The 15,769-nt window shown below is 42.2% G+C and overlaps 1 protein-coding gene across 2 annotated transcripts in view; it reads right to left on the minus strand.

Moving 5' to 3' along the window:
- Nucleotides 1-15,769, minus strand: part of LOC120048408 (platelet endothelial aggregation receptor 1-like) — a 36,964-nt gene that overhangs the window by 14,957 nt on the left and 6,238 nt on the right. The window contains exon 1 of one of the 2 annotated variants that reach the window (XM_038994362.1): nt 9,006-9,045. The exons of the other annotated variant lie outside the window; for it this stretch is intronic. The gene's annotated coding sequence lies outside the window, so the exon portion shown is untranslated. Of the gene's footprint in view, nt 1-9,005; nt 9,046-15,769 lie in introns of those variants that run through there. 2 annotated transcript variants of the gene reach the window in all.

The following is a 15,769-nucleotide window of genomic DNA, read 5'->3' on the forward strand; positions in this document are numbered from 1 at the left end:
TAAAGAATTTGAAATGATAGTATATTTAAGCAATTACATTTACTTTCGATACTTAAGCATATTTAAAACCAAATACATTTAGACTTTTACTCAAGTAGTATTTACCTGGGTGACTTTCACTTTTTCTAGAGACATTTTCTGTGAAGGAATCTTTACTTTTACTCAAGTATGACAATTTGATACTTTTTCCACCACTGAATCTGTGAGAGAGCGAGAAAGAGCAAGTGAGCGAGCGAGCGAGCGAGCGAGACAGAAATGGATTGGGGGGAGGAATGCCATCCTAGCTATTATCAATCAGAGCTGGAGAGAAGACTCCACACTCTTCTGCCATGTCCCCTTCCACACTCACACCATCTGGATCCAATCACAACGCAGACCCAGGGGAACGCCTAGTGATGGGGACCGGAGAAGGCTCTCAGGGAGCGGTAGGGAGGCCGGCACAGAGAAAGTGGTCTTTTTCCCCAAAAACTCCCATGGACATTTTGGGAAGTTCAGGAACACTATAGCATGGGTCGACTGAAGGGCCAGTCCCCTCATCTTGGGAAAGGGACGGTCTTTGGAGGATGGACTCATGTTGACATAAAATTGGTCAAGGCTTTTTATTCCCTCTGACAGAGATAGTGTACTATAGCTTCTCATGTCACCAACGAGCATGAAATAAAGAGCTTGGGGTATTCAACTACTTCTATGATTATTCCAAAGGAGATATTTAGTATTGTTGTTCAGTCAAGCAAAGAGAGGAATAACAAGCCACTTAAATAAGTCTAGGTCTAGCCCTTCACAAGGTCTCTTTCTCCCCCCACAATGTAAGGGTGTGGTTCTTCAACAATGCCATGCTAGGATCCCTTTTAGGGGCTTCAGCCCAAGCATTTTCCTAATCAGAGTAACAAACAAACAGCCACACCACAGCAGTCACACGAAACCTACAGCTGTAGATATGAGTTGATTTGGCACAATTCTCCCTGTAACATAAATCAAGTACATTCACTGATCTGCTGCTTTTGATATATCACCCCTCACAACCCTCCTGTCCTCTGTGTCAGGAGATAATACACATTCTGGCACACACTCTAACACCTTAAAAAGCTGCACCACAAAAACAGAATTTTATAAGAACAGGCATATGGTTTTTATTAAGAGGAGCAATCGACTTTAGCAGCCACTTCATTGGACTGGAGTAAATATTTTTCATTACCTTTTTTCTTTTTAATTGAGCTTCATTAGACAAAGTATTGAAACCGCATGGGAATGCTTAAGAGCCGAGAAAGAGAATGTAGGTTTAATGAGTGCAGACGTGAAGAGAGACAGCTCTGACTGAAAGGAAAGTCAGCGCAGTTCACATGACATGTTTGGGTTACCTTTAAATTGAACGGTAGGTCGGTAGACATAACTGCTAAGTAGGTAGCAGACCCCTGCTCAGAGAGGTAAAATGGTTCAGGTCCTCCCCCCCAAAAGTAGTCTTTTATTTGCAACTCCACCCATACATGTGGGTTGATTATTGATTCCTGCCCAAGCCTTTGCTGCTGAGAGTACACTTATAAAATTCAACTTACAGTTCATTAGCTTTATCCTCATCATCTTTTTTCCATCATCTTTTATAAAAATAAAGATTCTTCTTCTGTGTTGCTTCATGTAATCAACGTAAGATAAAAACATACACAGATGGCAAAATATATTTATTATGTTACAAGTGCAGATGGGCACCAGATTTGGCTCTACATATGTATTAGGTCCGGGGTGTAATCTGGACCAGAGGTACATCTCTATGTACCTTGAATGGTACAGAGGTGGTTCTGGACCTCTAATGCAGCAGCCTGCACTCGAAAGGCTTTTGGGTTAGATTCAATGAGCAAAGCAGACCATCTCAATTGGACTTTCATGTGGCCCAATAAAAAAAAAGAGGCTAGGAATACACAGTACAACACACGCACACACACACACACACACACACACACACACACACACACACACACACACACACACACACACACACACACACACACACACACACACACACACACACACACACACACACACACACACACATACACACACACACACTTTCTAATACTTTCATCGACAGCTCATTTGTTTTTCATGTTCTTAAAACGTTCCATGCACAAAATGAGTCCCATACATTGAAACGAGTACAGAGAGACTATTTATAGTATCTGAGTGTATTCGCAAATTCATTGGACTCGTCTTGGCTCACAATGTCAAGCGCCACAGAACTAAACAAGTGGCCCACGCGTGTGCAGATCGTACCAACTGGAGAATGTCCTAATGTTTAAAAGGGCCCCACAATGCTCTTTCCAGAACTGCACAGGGACTTCAATGAAAACAAGGCCCAAATGAAAACAGATGTACTCGTGTCACATTAATCTTGCAAAACCGAGACACTCTTATGCATGTTATTACCATTAAATTTCAGTCATGAGTCTTGCAAAAGCCTTAGAAATGAGACTAAGGAAAAATATTGGATTTGGTTTCACACAGATTGCGTTCACAGTTTTCATTTAATGACAGCTCAGGAGGCTACTCACACGTATTTACTGAAACTCTTTTATTATTATTGTTCTTATTTCATCTTTACCATCATTTGAACCATGAAATATGCATGCAACAGTGATTAATTCACATTTACTGAGCATCCTGAGTGGGGTGGGGTCTTAATGGTCGCTATTGGATAACAAGCTCCTTAAATAAGAGTAGAGAGTTTTTTTAAATGTATTTTATATAATTTTTTTATTTTATTTTTTATTTATTGAATATTCGAAACATACAATATACTTGCAGTGAAGCCGCTCAACAACTACATCATACCAGTCATCCAACAGATTCCCATTCAAAGCGACACACAGAAGCATCCAGGGTCAATGCCCTGCTCAAGGGCACGTTGACCGATCTACCACCAGGCCAAAAAAGTGAACCCGAACCCTTCAAGATCCCCCCCCAGTTCCCTAATAGTTGTCCCTCAACCATTTGAGATCCCTCCCACAGTCCCCCCAGGAAGAAAAATAAAAAATACAATTAATTCCATTCCCCACCCCCAAGAACCCCCCCCAATGCACCAACAACCAAGAGAAGGAACTAAAGAGAAAAAAGGAAAAGACAGAAGAAAACAGCAAACAACAATGCAAAAAATTATAAACAAATTTAAAACAAAGGACATCAAGGACAACTGAAATCATAACAGCAATGCCAACTGTATATGTTTGTGTGCATGTCTGGCACTATTACATGTATGTGTGTGTGTTCTTGTATGTGCTTATTTGAATGAGAGTGTGTGTATATGCATGTGTACAAACACCTGCATGGCATCAGCCTCAGGCAAACCAGCATTAGTTGTAAAAACACTGCCACTTAGTGTCATTCAAATGTACTTTAGAGTAGAGAGTTGTTTTTATACTGTCAGTATATGGTGAAATTCTAGACACTGCACATGGCACTGTTTAAAATGTTGCTTGGCTTTTTCCCTCCCCTCTACTCCTTTCTCTCTTTGGGGTTGAAATGTTAATTGAGGTAGAAAATATTAGTCACTCTTTGGAACAGAGCGTCGCAAAGGAAAATAAAATTGAGAGAAAAACATTGGCTGTGGATTGGTGACAGGTCAAGTGGGAAAGAGAAAATAGAAAATGAGAAAAGAGAGAGAGAGAGCGGGAGAGAGCGAGAGAGAGAGAGAGAGAGAGAGAGAGAGAGAGAGAGAGAGAGAGAGAGAGAGAGAGAAAAGAGAAAAGAGAAAAGAGAGAGAGAGAGAGCGAGAGAGAGAGAGAGAGAGAGCGAGAGAGAGAGAGCGAGAGAGAGAGAGAGAGAGAGAGAGAGAGAGAGAGAGAGAGAGAGAGAGAAAAGAGAAAAGAGAAAAGAGAGAGGGAGGAAAGGAGGGAGGAGAGAGGGATGCCAAGAACAACTCGATTTTCATATAGAGGGGTGCAATATCTAAGCCAGACTAAGAAACTAAGCTACACAATATGAAGTCTCAAGTTCACAGTAATTCCTCAAAGTTACTCCTGGGAATCTCCTGGCATTGTAAAATGCTATAATAGTGTTACATGATCAATAATATGAATGCCATTTCTAAATGTCCAAATGTTCCAAATTATTGAAGCCAAAGAGAGAAAATTACACAGGAAAACAGTTTATTCACTTCAGTATTGCATTCGCCACGTCTGCACTGCGCAAAAACGATGGGCTAAGCGTCAACACTTTGTAATGAGGTTGATATCCATTCAACAGCCAACTCCTATATATGATTCTATGATACTTCTAAGGTAACAACAACCAATCAAAGGTCAATGTCACCAGCTGCACTGTTTTCATGATAAATGACATTCAGAAGCTGAACATTATACATTATAGTTGAACATTATAGTTGAACATTAAAAAAGCTTGAGCTAAATCATATATGATTTTCAATGCATATCACTTAGGTAACGTAACAACCAAAACGTGTCAACATGATATAATTGGCTGAACGCTTCTGAATGTCAATTCCACTGATTAGTGGTATCAAGAGCCTTTTTAGGAAAAATATAACCATTTCAAGCTTTAGACTTTGTGTCATCAATTTACATTTGAACTGTAAGAATAACAAATCCATAAAAGTGCTCTCAAGCTGACAGGCATTGCCAGTAGGAGTGATTAAGATGGAGAGCTTGATGTGTCACTCTAACCACAGCCTATAGTCCCGACTCTACAGCATTAGCCCCCAGCCCCTCTCCCCCCTATACCCTCCAATAAAACACAGTTACTGCAAACTAGATATATCATCCCATAATCCTTTGGATTTCTTCATGACGCGCATGAGAGATTCGGCTCCTTCGACCACAGCTAGGCTGGCACACACTCCCTAGTCGCTGTAATGCCACATGTTAGGTGGATGGGTGTGGGGGCAAAGGGAGTAGGCACCATCAACAACCCTTTGGGAGAATGGGGACTTGATGGAACAACTACACACCACCCCACACCCAATCTTTCAAATTCATACTTTGTGAAACATGAACGTTTTTTGCAAATCAGAAATATATGTGGTGAGTAACTGTTGATTTGGTCAATTTCTCGTATTTATCCATTACATCTTTTATTGTTTCTTGAACATGACACATTTTGGGGGTATTCACAGTGAGGCTTTGTACATTAAGGGTGGTACCGGACCACAAGTCTCATCCCCCACACACTGGAACATTCTGAGTGGAAAGTCTTGTCTTGGCAGCTCATATGCTGTTGATGGTTGTCGTAGGATTTGCGTGACAAAGGGATGATACTTAGGGAAAGAGGAGGGGTTCGTCTTTTGGGAAGTTACTTCTCGGAAGGCTGTATTTTGCTGAGTGAGCTTGGAGCTGCAGAGTGTGCTGTCTTCTGTAGGATTCATGCGAATTAACTATGAGTTCTTGAACTTTGACATTTGACCTGAGAAAAAAAAAGACACCTTTAACTTTTGGGTGTCTGCTTCTTTTTTCTTCCTTTTACAGAATTGTTATTTTATCTCAGCAGATCTGTTTGATGCTTTCGTTTTGCTGAATGTTCTGGAAAAAGCACAGACGTAAACATTTTGGATGCGATTCAACACAACACAGTCTCTCCAATACAGTGGCATATGCTTAATGGTGGCTAGTCTATGCTAGGGTTTGAGTCATAGAACATCTCTCTAATTCTACGTTAAATCAGGGTAGTTGCTATTGAAAAACAAATAAAATGGTCCCTATGTCAACTGTATGTCATCCCTATGTCTAATTCCCTCAATCATAATGTTGTACTTCTTATTTTCTTCATGAGTCTTCAACTCAACTTCTGTCTTGTTTTGGGACCAGAGTATTGTGGGAACCTCTTGAGTGAAGTATTCTAGATGATGTGTATCGTCCTCGGCTGATCTTCTCATGACACTGCCAGACATAACACCCAGCTTTTACACAACAAGGACGAGAGGTCAGAAGTCTTTGAAATCTTTAGTGGACCATCAGAAAACAAAAACAACCCCAGCTAAACACTGTGATGACCAATGATGAACAACTGACAAAAGCATTCGCGTCTAAGTCAGTGATGGGCAACTAGTGGCCCGTTTATGTAGACCCACGGAGCAACCTAAAAAAAACAAATAATGTATATTTTAAACTCAGTCGGGGTCTCAGCTTACTGTTGAGAGTGAGAATAGTGGAATACACAAGGTGCAATTTTGAAATTTGGTCGTGCATCAGCTGTTTTTCTCTTGTTATGTCAGTCACTGACAGTCACTCATTTAGCCCATGTCATCCCCCAAAAATTTGATTGGTAAATTAGTCTAGCCAGTTATCTAAACCAGTAGTAACCATGGTCTAATTACAGACCCGGGGGGGGAGGGGGGCATTGATTTTATTAGTCACTCTCACTCTGATATCATATTAAAAACTGCAAACATTTCTCCCCATCCTACGGCTAAAAATGTCACTTAGGGCCCCAATAAAATGGCACTTAGGGCCGCAAAAAGGCTAGGGCTGGCTCTGACTGCATGTGTGAGTATGGATGTGGGTACGCAGACCCGCGAGCCACTGCGGCCCCTCATGATGAGTTCAGATGGTGGCCCCCAGCCCCATCACAGTTGCCCATCCCTGGTTTAAGTTTATCAACTGGCCACTAGTTCAACTTTTATGGCAAAAGATAAAAGACCAAAAATAATTGATTGAACTTGACCTGTTCTTAACTTTTGATATATCACTTTTGGGTGTCTGTTTCTTTAAAAATGTTATTGAACCTCAGGAAATCTGTTTGATTCGGTCAACATTTTGGATATGATTCAACACAACCCTTCTCAGCAACAGCCTCTTCAATACAGTAACATTCTGTATACTTAATGATGTCTGCCAATCTATGCTACGGTTTGAGTCATAAAACACTTCTCTAACGCTTTGTTAAATCAGAGTAGTTGCTATGGAAAAATAAAACAGAACCTATGACTGTATGTCAACTCTATTGCCTCACACTTCTCTTCTTCTGCCTCACATACAGGGCCGGACTACCGCATTTGGGGCCCTGGGCCACCGACCTCCAGGGGAAATAAGCCATGGTGCAGAGAGAAAAATGTGCGATTCTACAAATTCTGTCATAAGGCTGAGAGAACATTTTGCAGCTTTAAAGCTAATTTCCAGCAATTCTACACATTTTGCTATCATATGCTATCTAGGGGAAAGGAGGGACACGCACCATATTATTGGACCCGTTACCGAACGGGCATGCAGGGCACACATATTGCTAACATATGCTATCTGGGGGCAACCCAGATAGTAGCAGTGTACAAAACAAATGGATGTGCTAGACTTGGCGCTCCGGTACCGCTTGCCATGCGGTAGCAGAGAAAACAGTCTATGACTTGGGTGACTGGAGTCTTTGACAATTTTATGGGCTTTCCTCTGACACCGCCTATTATATAGGTCCTGGATGGCAGGAAGCTTGGCCCCAGTGATGTACTGGGGCGTACGCACCACCCTGTCAGGAAGTTCAGGATCCAGTTGCAGAGGGAGGTGTTTAGTACCAGGGTCCTTAGCTTAGTGATGAGCTTTGAGGGCACTATGGTGTTGAACGCTGAGCTGTAGTCAATGAACAGCATTCTCACATAGGTGTTCCTTTTGTCCAGGTGGGAAAGGGCAGTGTGGCGTAAGATTGAGATTGCGTCATCTGTGGATCTGTTTGGGTGGTATGCGAATTGGAGTGGGTCTAGGGTATCTGGGAGGATGCTGTTGATGTGAGCCATGACCAGCCTTTCAAAGCACCTCATGGTTACCGACGTGAGTGCTACGGGGCGCTAATCATTTAGGCAGGTTACCTTCGCTTCCTTGGGCACAGGGACTTTGCCGCTCTGCTTGAAACATGTAGGTATTACAGACTTGGTCAGGGAGAGGTTGAAAATGTCAGTGAAGACACTTGCCAGTTGGTCCGCGCATGCTTTGAGTACACATCCTGGTAATCCATCTCGCCCCACGGCTTTGTGAATGTTGACCTGCTTAAAGGTCTTGCTCACATTGGCTACCGAGAGTGTTATCACACAGAACAGCTGGTGCTCTCATGCACGCTTCAGTGTTGCTTGCCTCGAAGCGAGCATATAAGGCATTTAGCTCGTCTGGTAGGCTCGTATCACTGGGCAGCTCACGTCTGGGATTCCCTTTGTAGTCCGTAGTAGTTTTCAAGCCCTGCCACATCTGACGAGCGTCAGAGCCGGTGTAGTAGGATTCAATCTTAATCCTGTATTGACGCTTTGCTTGTTTGATGGTTCGTCTGAGGGCATAGCGGGATTTCTTAAAAGCGGCTGGATTAGTGTCCTGCTCCTTGAAAGTGGCAGCTCTAGCCTTTAGCTCGATGCAGATGTTGCCTGTAATCCATGGCTTCTAGTTGGGATATGTACGTACGGTCACTGTGGGGACGACGTCCTCGATGCACTTTTTGATGAAGCCGATGACTGAGGTGGTATACTCCTCAATGCCATTGGATGAATCCCGGAACATATTCCAGTCTGTGCTAGAAAAACAGTCCTGTAGCGTAGCATCTGCGTTATCTGACCACTTCCGTATTGACCGAGTCACTGGTACTTCCTGCTTAAGTTTTTGCTTGTAAGTAGGAATCAGGAGGATAGAATTACGGTCAGATTTGCCAAACGAGAGAGCTTCGTATTCATCTCTGTGTGTGGAGTAAAGGTGGTCTAGAGTTTTTATTCCTCTGGTTGCACAAAATTTTGTAAAACTGATTTAAGTTTGCCTGCATTAAATTCCCGGCCACTAGGAGCGCCACTTCTGGATGAGCGTTTTCTTGTTTGCTTATGGCCTTATAGAGTTGGTTGAGTGCGGTCTTAGTGCCAGCATCGGTCTGTGGTGGTAAATAGATGGCTACGAATAATATAGATGAGAACTCTCTTGGTAGATAGTATGGTCTACAGCTTATCATAAGGTACTCAGGCGAGCAATACCTCGAGACTTCTTTAATATTAGACATTGCGCACCAGCTGTTATTGACAAAAAGACACACACCCCCACTCCTCGTCTTACCAGACGTAGCTTCTTCTCTGTTCTGCCGGTGCATGGAAAATCCCGCCAGCTCTATATTATCCGTGACGTCGTTCAGCTACGACTCTGTGAAACATAAGATATTACCGTTTTTAATGTCGTTGGTAGGATAATCGTAATCATAGGTCATCAATTTTATTTTCCAATGATTGCATGTTAGCAAGTAGAACGGTTGGCAGTGGGAGTTTACTCGCTCGCCTAAGGATTCTCCGAAGGCAGCCCAGCCTGCGCCCTCTTTTCCTCCGTCTTTTCTTCACGCAAATGACGGGGATTTGGGCCTGTTCCTCCTGGGAAAGCAGTATATCCTTCTCATCGGACTCATTAAAGGAAAAAGCTTCTTCCAGTTTGTGGTGAGTAATCTCTGTTCTGATGTCCATGTAAAACGTCAGCCATCCTCTTCGGCGTCATCTTATAGATAAGGTTGTTATCAATGCCTGGCCAATTGAAACGTGTTGTACTGACACTCTGGGAACATATTCTCTCTTGTTGTGTTGGGCGTTTGGCCAAGTTGAGGCCTCTCTCTCCAAGTTGAGTCCATCCCTGCGGCATTGCTCCACAGTGAGGGCTTGTGTGTTCTCGTCTGCAACCAGCTAGCCACACAGTGTAAACTACCTCTAGGGCCGGCACACTCCAGACCATAACCACAGGCAGAGTGACTGTGGTTTCGTCGGTCAGAGAAAGTGTAGGGGTCCTCACAAACACAAACACTCCAGAGTACTCTAGCCAGAATAAAAACACATGCATATGTACATGTTCAGTACACCCCAAAACACTCACCTCAGATTAAAAAGCACTGTTCAGGGTATTAATAGTATTTTATATGCAAGCTTAACTATATGAAATGGTGGAAAACCTAAAATGGAGGCCCTGGCTGAGGTTTTGGAGGGACATGACCATACAGAGCAGTAATTATACGCGCCGTAATGTACTGGGGATAATAATGTGTGCAGAGACACTTGGGCTTCTTGTAAAAAAGAAAGCCTTTCCACAAACCATAAGCAGAAAACACAGGCTTGAAGAACACGGTAGAAAGACCACACCTTTGGCATTATCGTGAGACCATCGCTTAGAAGGCTGCAGTAACAGTTCAGGATTCTGAACATGTAATTACCATAGAATCAAGTGATATTATTTTAGAGACCATATGTAATTACCATAGAATCAAGTGGTATTATTCTAGAGACCACATGCGTGTAGATGAGGTGTCATTGTTTCTCAGCTTTCATAGTGGATGAACCTCCATGCTGGAGACAAGCTGTTTAGTATAGTTTAGTTGGTATAAAAGAACAATTCACTAATGGTACAACCCCATTCATAACCGAATCCTCAGCTGTAGATTAATATTTACCATAATTATCCTCAATAAATACTGTAACATCCTGACATACAGGTCTTGAATTACGAAACAATAAATTACTACATAATTTGAGATTTTCACAATTACACAATTTGTGTTATGACTTCTAGACATCCTGATAATCATGACCAGTTCTTTTATTCACAGGAATGTTGATTTTTCTGGTGTTGCAGCATGAATCATCATCAGTAGCTTGCTTGTTCAGAACTACCCCTTCCTTTGCTTTTCCTGCCATACCCCGTAGTAAAATCCGCTCTGCTACTACAATATGGTGGTGACATTACAACAGGAAGTTCCCTAAAGTCTGAAGGTCTCTGTGAGTCACCCTGTGGTGCCCTGGACCCCACAATCCTATTGTTATACTACCCCTTGAATCACTTCACACATGATGCCATGATCATGATGCTCATCCAAGTCATTGGATGAAAGTTAGAAAAAGGCCTTGGCGCCTGACAGTGAAAAAGGCCTTGGCGCCTGACAGTGAAAAAGGCCTTGGTGCCTGACAGTGAAAAAGGCCTTGGCGCCTGACAGCGAAAAAGGCCTTGGCGCCTGACAGTGAAGAGATATGAGTCTGTAAGGTGTGTACGAGAAAAAGGGTTATAAAGTCAGATATCATTCATACCTCTACACATCACCCTCCTCATGATGTCGGACTACACATGCACTACCGTTCAAAAGTTTGGGTTCACTTAGAAATGTCCTTGTTTTTGAAAGAAAAGCACATTTTCTGTCCATTAAAATAACATAAAATTGAGTGTAGACATTGTTCATGTTGTAAATGACTATTGTAGCTGGAAACAGCAGATTTTTTATGGAATATCTACATAGGCAAACAGAGGCCCCTTATCAGCAACCATCACTCCTGTGTCCCAATGGCACGTTGTGTTAGCTAATCCAAGTTTGTCATTTTAAAAGGCTAATTGATCATTAGAAAACCCTTTTGCAGTTATGTTAGCACAGCTGAAAACTGTTGTGCTGATTAAAGAAGCAATAAAGGTACCCGCAAAACACCAGTCTCAACGTCAACAGTGAAGAGGCGACTCCGGGGTGCTGGCCTTATAGGCAGTGTTCCTCTGTCCAGTGTCTGTGTTCTTTTGCCCATCTTAATCTTTTCTTTTTATTGGCCAGTCTGCGATATGGCTTTTTCTTTGCAACTCTGACTAGAAGGCCAGCATCCCGGAGTTGCCTCTTCACTGTTGACATTGAGACTGGTGTTTTGCGGGTACTATTTAATGAAGCTGCCAGTTGAGGACTTGTGAGGGGTCTGTTTCTCAAACTAAACACTCTAATGTACTTGTCCTCTTGCTCAGTTGTGCACCGGGGCCTCCCCCTCCTCTTTCTATTCTGGTTAGAGCCAGTTTGCGCTGTTCTGTGAAGGGAGTAGTACACAGCGCTGTACGAGATCTTCAGTTTCTTGTCAATTTCTCGCATGGAATAGCCTTAATTTCTCAGAACAAGAATAGACTGATGAGTTTCAGAAGAAAGTGCTTTGTTTCTGACCATTTTGATCCTGTAATCGAACCCACAAATGCTGATGCTCCACATAGTCCACTACTCTAAAGGTCAGTTATATTTATGCTAACATAATTGAAAAAGGGTTTTCTAATTGTCACGTGTGCTCCCCCTCCGGCCTCTAGGTCACCAGGCTGCTCATTATGGCGCACCTCTGTCACAATCGTTACACGCACCTGCGCGTCATCACTCACCTGGACTCACTTCCTTGATTACCTGCCCTATATATGTCACTACCTTTGGTTCCTTCCCCAGGTGTCATTGTTTCTGTTTCTTGTCTGTGCGTTGTTCGTGTTTCTTGTTTTGTATTATGTTTAAATTATTTAGTAAAACACTCACTCCCTGAACTTGCTTCCCAACTCTCAGCGCACATCGTTACACTAATGATCAATTAGCCTTTTAAAATGATAAACTTGGATTAGCTAACACAACGTGCCATTGGAACACAGGAGTGATGGTTGCTGATAATGGGCATCTGTACGCCTACGTAGATATTCCATAGAAAATCTGCCGTTTCCAGCTACAATAATCATTTACAACATGAACAATGTCTACACTGTATTTCTGATCAATTTGATGTTATTTTAATGGACAAAAAATAGCTTTTCTTTCAAAAACAAGGACATTTCTAAGTGACCCCAAACTTTTGAACGGTAGTGTATAAATGTATGTAATTCCATAAACAAAAGTGGACTTCATCATAAAGAATGCGTATGGTACTTTATAAACACAAGTGATTGTTGTATACACAAGGCCGGACGTCAAGCATAGACAAAGAACAGCTTAAAATATTTACAAAAACACACTGGATGGACAGCCAGTGACAACCCACCGCCAATTTGAGCTTGACACTGCAGATTGCAGTCTTTCATTATTATTCGAAAATATCCTCTACCACTCTGTGTCCCACATCATATCTATTTTTCTAACATTTACACGACACCGTCAATCTAGTTTCCTCAATCATTATTTGATTCTCCATGCTCTTTTTCTTCATGACTCTTCAACTCAACTTCTGTCTTGTTTTGGGACCAGAGTATTGTGGGAACCTCTTGAGTGAAGTATTCTAGATGATGTGTATCGTCCTCGGCTGATCTTCTCATGACACTGCCAGACATAACACTCAGCTATTCATCCATGTTTGTTTTCTTCTGGATTCTTCCAACATACACAACAAGGCCAAGAGGTCACAAGCCTTTGAAATCTTAAGTGTATCATCAGAAAACAAAAACCACCCGACAAAAGCACTTGTGTCTAAGTTCATCAACTGGCCACTAATTCAACCTTTATGTCAAAAGATAAGACCAAAAGCGAGTAATAATGTTATCTTGACCTGCTTCTATGGTCCTCAAATGATGCTTGGTTTTTCTATAGGCACATCAGTTTTGTTACGAAATCAATCCTCCTCCTTATGATCACCCAAGTCTAGAAAAGTCATGCCTGTTTTATGACCACACCGTAGTCTGAAACTGTGCACATCTGGATTTACTACACTGGCAGTGGCCAATTCAAAAACACTCTCTGCATCTCCTACTTCCTCAATTTTGCGGTCTGTCAAGCAATACCCAATTAATCATTGGCCGTAGAGCAGCACTGGTACAGTATTCCAATAATGTTGTGTTCTGTATTTTCTCACTAAGGGAAACAGCCAAGCAGAATGTACTCTAACAAAAGGAAATGCTGAACTGATGTGGACAGCAAAAATTGCCTGGTCATCAAAAAACCTTCCATCAAACATCCACATAAACACAGATGTGCACACACAGAGACCAACAGTGACTTCATGGAGGGCCTCACATGCCCTCCCCCACAGCAAGTGTGTGCACGCACACTTTCGATCTCTAGCCACTATCCCCTTTCCCTTGGTTGAATCCCATGCAGATTTCATACTACTAGTCCCAGATCTTAGCTGCAGTCCCCTCTCCAGTGACAGGGTGTGGTAGCAACCCCCCTCTGCCTTGGCTAACACTAAAGCAAACGGGACCATGGTCTCAATAGGACACACAGCGGCCCTGATAGGTACATTAACACAGATTTGGATATTACAGTATACCTTAGTTTAAGTATTTCTACGATACAGGCATGGTAATTCCTAATATATAGGTTTCCGTGCAATGCAGATCTTTAGAAAAACTAAAGACATCCCAAGGAATAAACAAAGATTTTCCACATTTAGTGTCACATACACTGATCCTTCAGAATCACATGGTTGAATATCTGATTCAGTGTCCTCTTCAATAACACCACACATTTCATGCCATGGGCATTGGCTTTAAAGGCCTAATGAAGCCGTTTTATATCCATATTAAATAATTTCTTGGTAACGATTAAGTACCTTACTGTAATAGATTTCCATTCAAATGGGCAAAATTGCATTTAAGCAAAAAACTATCTCTCAAGCAAAACATTTGCTAGGACTGTCTGGGAATGCTCTGAGTGGGAAGGGAAAAACTGAAAACTAGCTGTTATTGGCAGAGAGGTTTGGAACGCTCTTTGTTATTCGTCTATTAACCAATTTACCCCATGTCGCCATGGAAAGCCGAAACTCCCTCCCATGCAAACCTGCTAATTAGAAGGTCCTGTGTATATTGTATTTTCAACCAGCAACTATCAGGAAATAACACTGATCACATTTGTTCATACTTTTACAGTGTTAGTTTCATCAGCTCTTGTACAATACGATACAAAACAGAAGTTTGACTGCACTGGGCCTTCACATTTTTTTTACTTCACAGTTCCATGAAACTGAGAGCAATTTATGATAATAGACTACGACCACGCAGCATCTGCTTTCGATTAAGACAACACTTCTAATGTAACTGGCTGGCAAGTTTATTTGCAGTTAGTGAGATAGGCACGAGCTGGAACCCATTTGGGTAGCTGTTGGTATATCTTTTCTCTGTTGTTGTAGTTCATCTTCTTTAAATTTACAGGATGAGTTCTGGGCATCATTTCCTGTTTGGGGAGTAATAATGGTGTCCCATCTGGGCATTTATTTACCTCATGTACCCCCTAAATGTAAAAAGCCTGCAGGGAACCCATTTGGGTAGCTGTTGTGGTTAGGTCATTATGCACAATGCATGAAGAGACATAGACCTAAACACGTGCAGGCAGATGTGCATCTACAGACTCGTCCCTCTGTCTGCATTATGGCTGAATGACTGCACATCAGAAAGGTACTGTGACATGCTAGCAAAAATAACTCAATGGGACAGTAACCAGGGGAAGAACTAAGAGTGGGATGCATATCATAAGGTACTTGTCTCTTTCTTTCTCTATCTCTACTACCTCTCTGTTTTTCCAGGAAGTTCAGTCTGGGCCAGTAAATTCCTCTCATTTAAACCCAATAGATTTACTGGCCTGCCTCTGGCCTTCGGTGCGCTGCCTTTGGAGGGCGAAGGAGGAAATCTGCTTCTTATTAATGTGATCCTTTTATCGCAGCTTTTTCTTCACAGAACCAAAATATCTCCCTCGTTCTGAGCTTTTGGAAGTTAAAGACCAAACTCATTTTTTTATTTTGTCACTTTAGAACTTGAGCCACGTGTGCTACCCTGAAGGTGAACCCTTAGAAATGTTCCTATCCTTTGTCTTTGCGACTATGCTTTTCACAGAGGTGGTGCTGTATCCTATTTTGAGACCTATAGGTGGCAGCGTTACTTTTTTCACTTCGGCTCCAAAACATAAAAGCGATAAATTCAGCAAAGAGTAAGAGGGAAATACAGCCATGTGGTCATTATGCATGCAAAATGTAATCATATGGTAAAACAAATGTTTTGTGTCACACCTGCAGGACTGCTCGACAGAACAGGAAGGCAGGGGGCAACCTGGAGACAAGGGCCAGATGCACACCACCGCCACCACACAGGACGTCCTGGGC

The sequence above is a fragment of the Salvelinus namaycush genome, chromosome 5 (assembly GCF_016432855.1).
Source record: "Salvelinus namaycush isolate Seneca chromosome 5, SaNama_1.0, whole genome shotgun sequence".
In the NCBI taxonomy this organism is placed as follows: domain Eukaryota; kingdom Metazoa; phylum Chordata; class Actinopteri; order Salmoniformes; family Salmonidae; genus Salvelinus; species Salvelinus namaycush.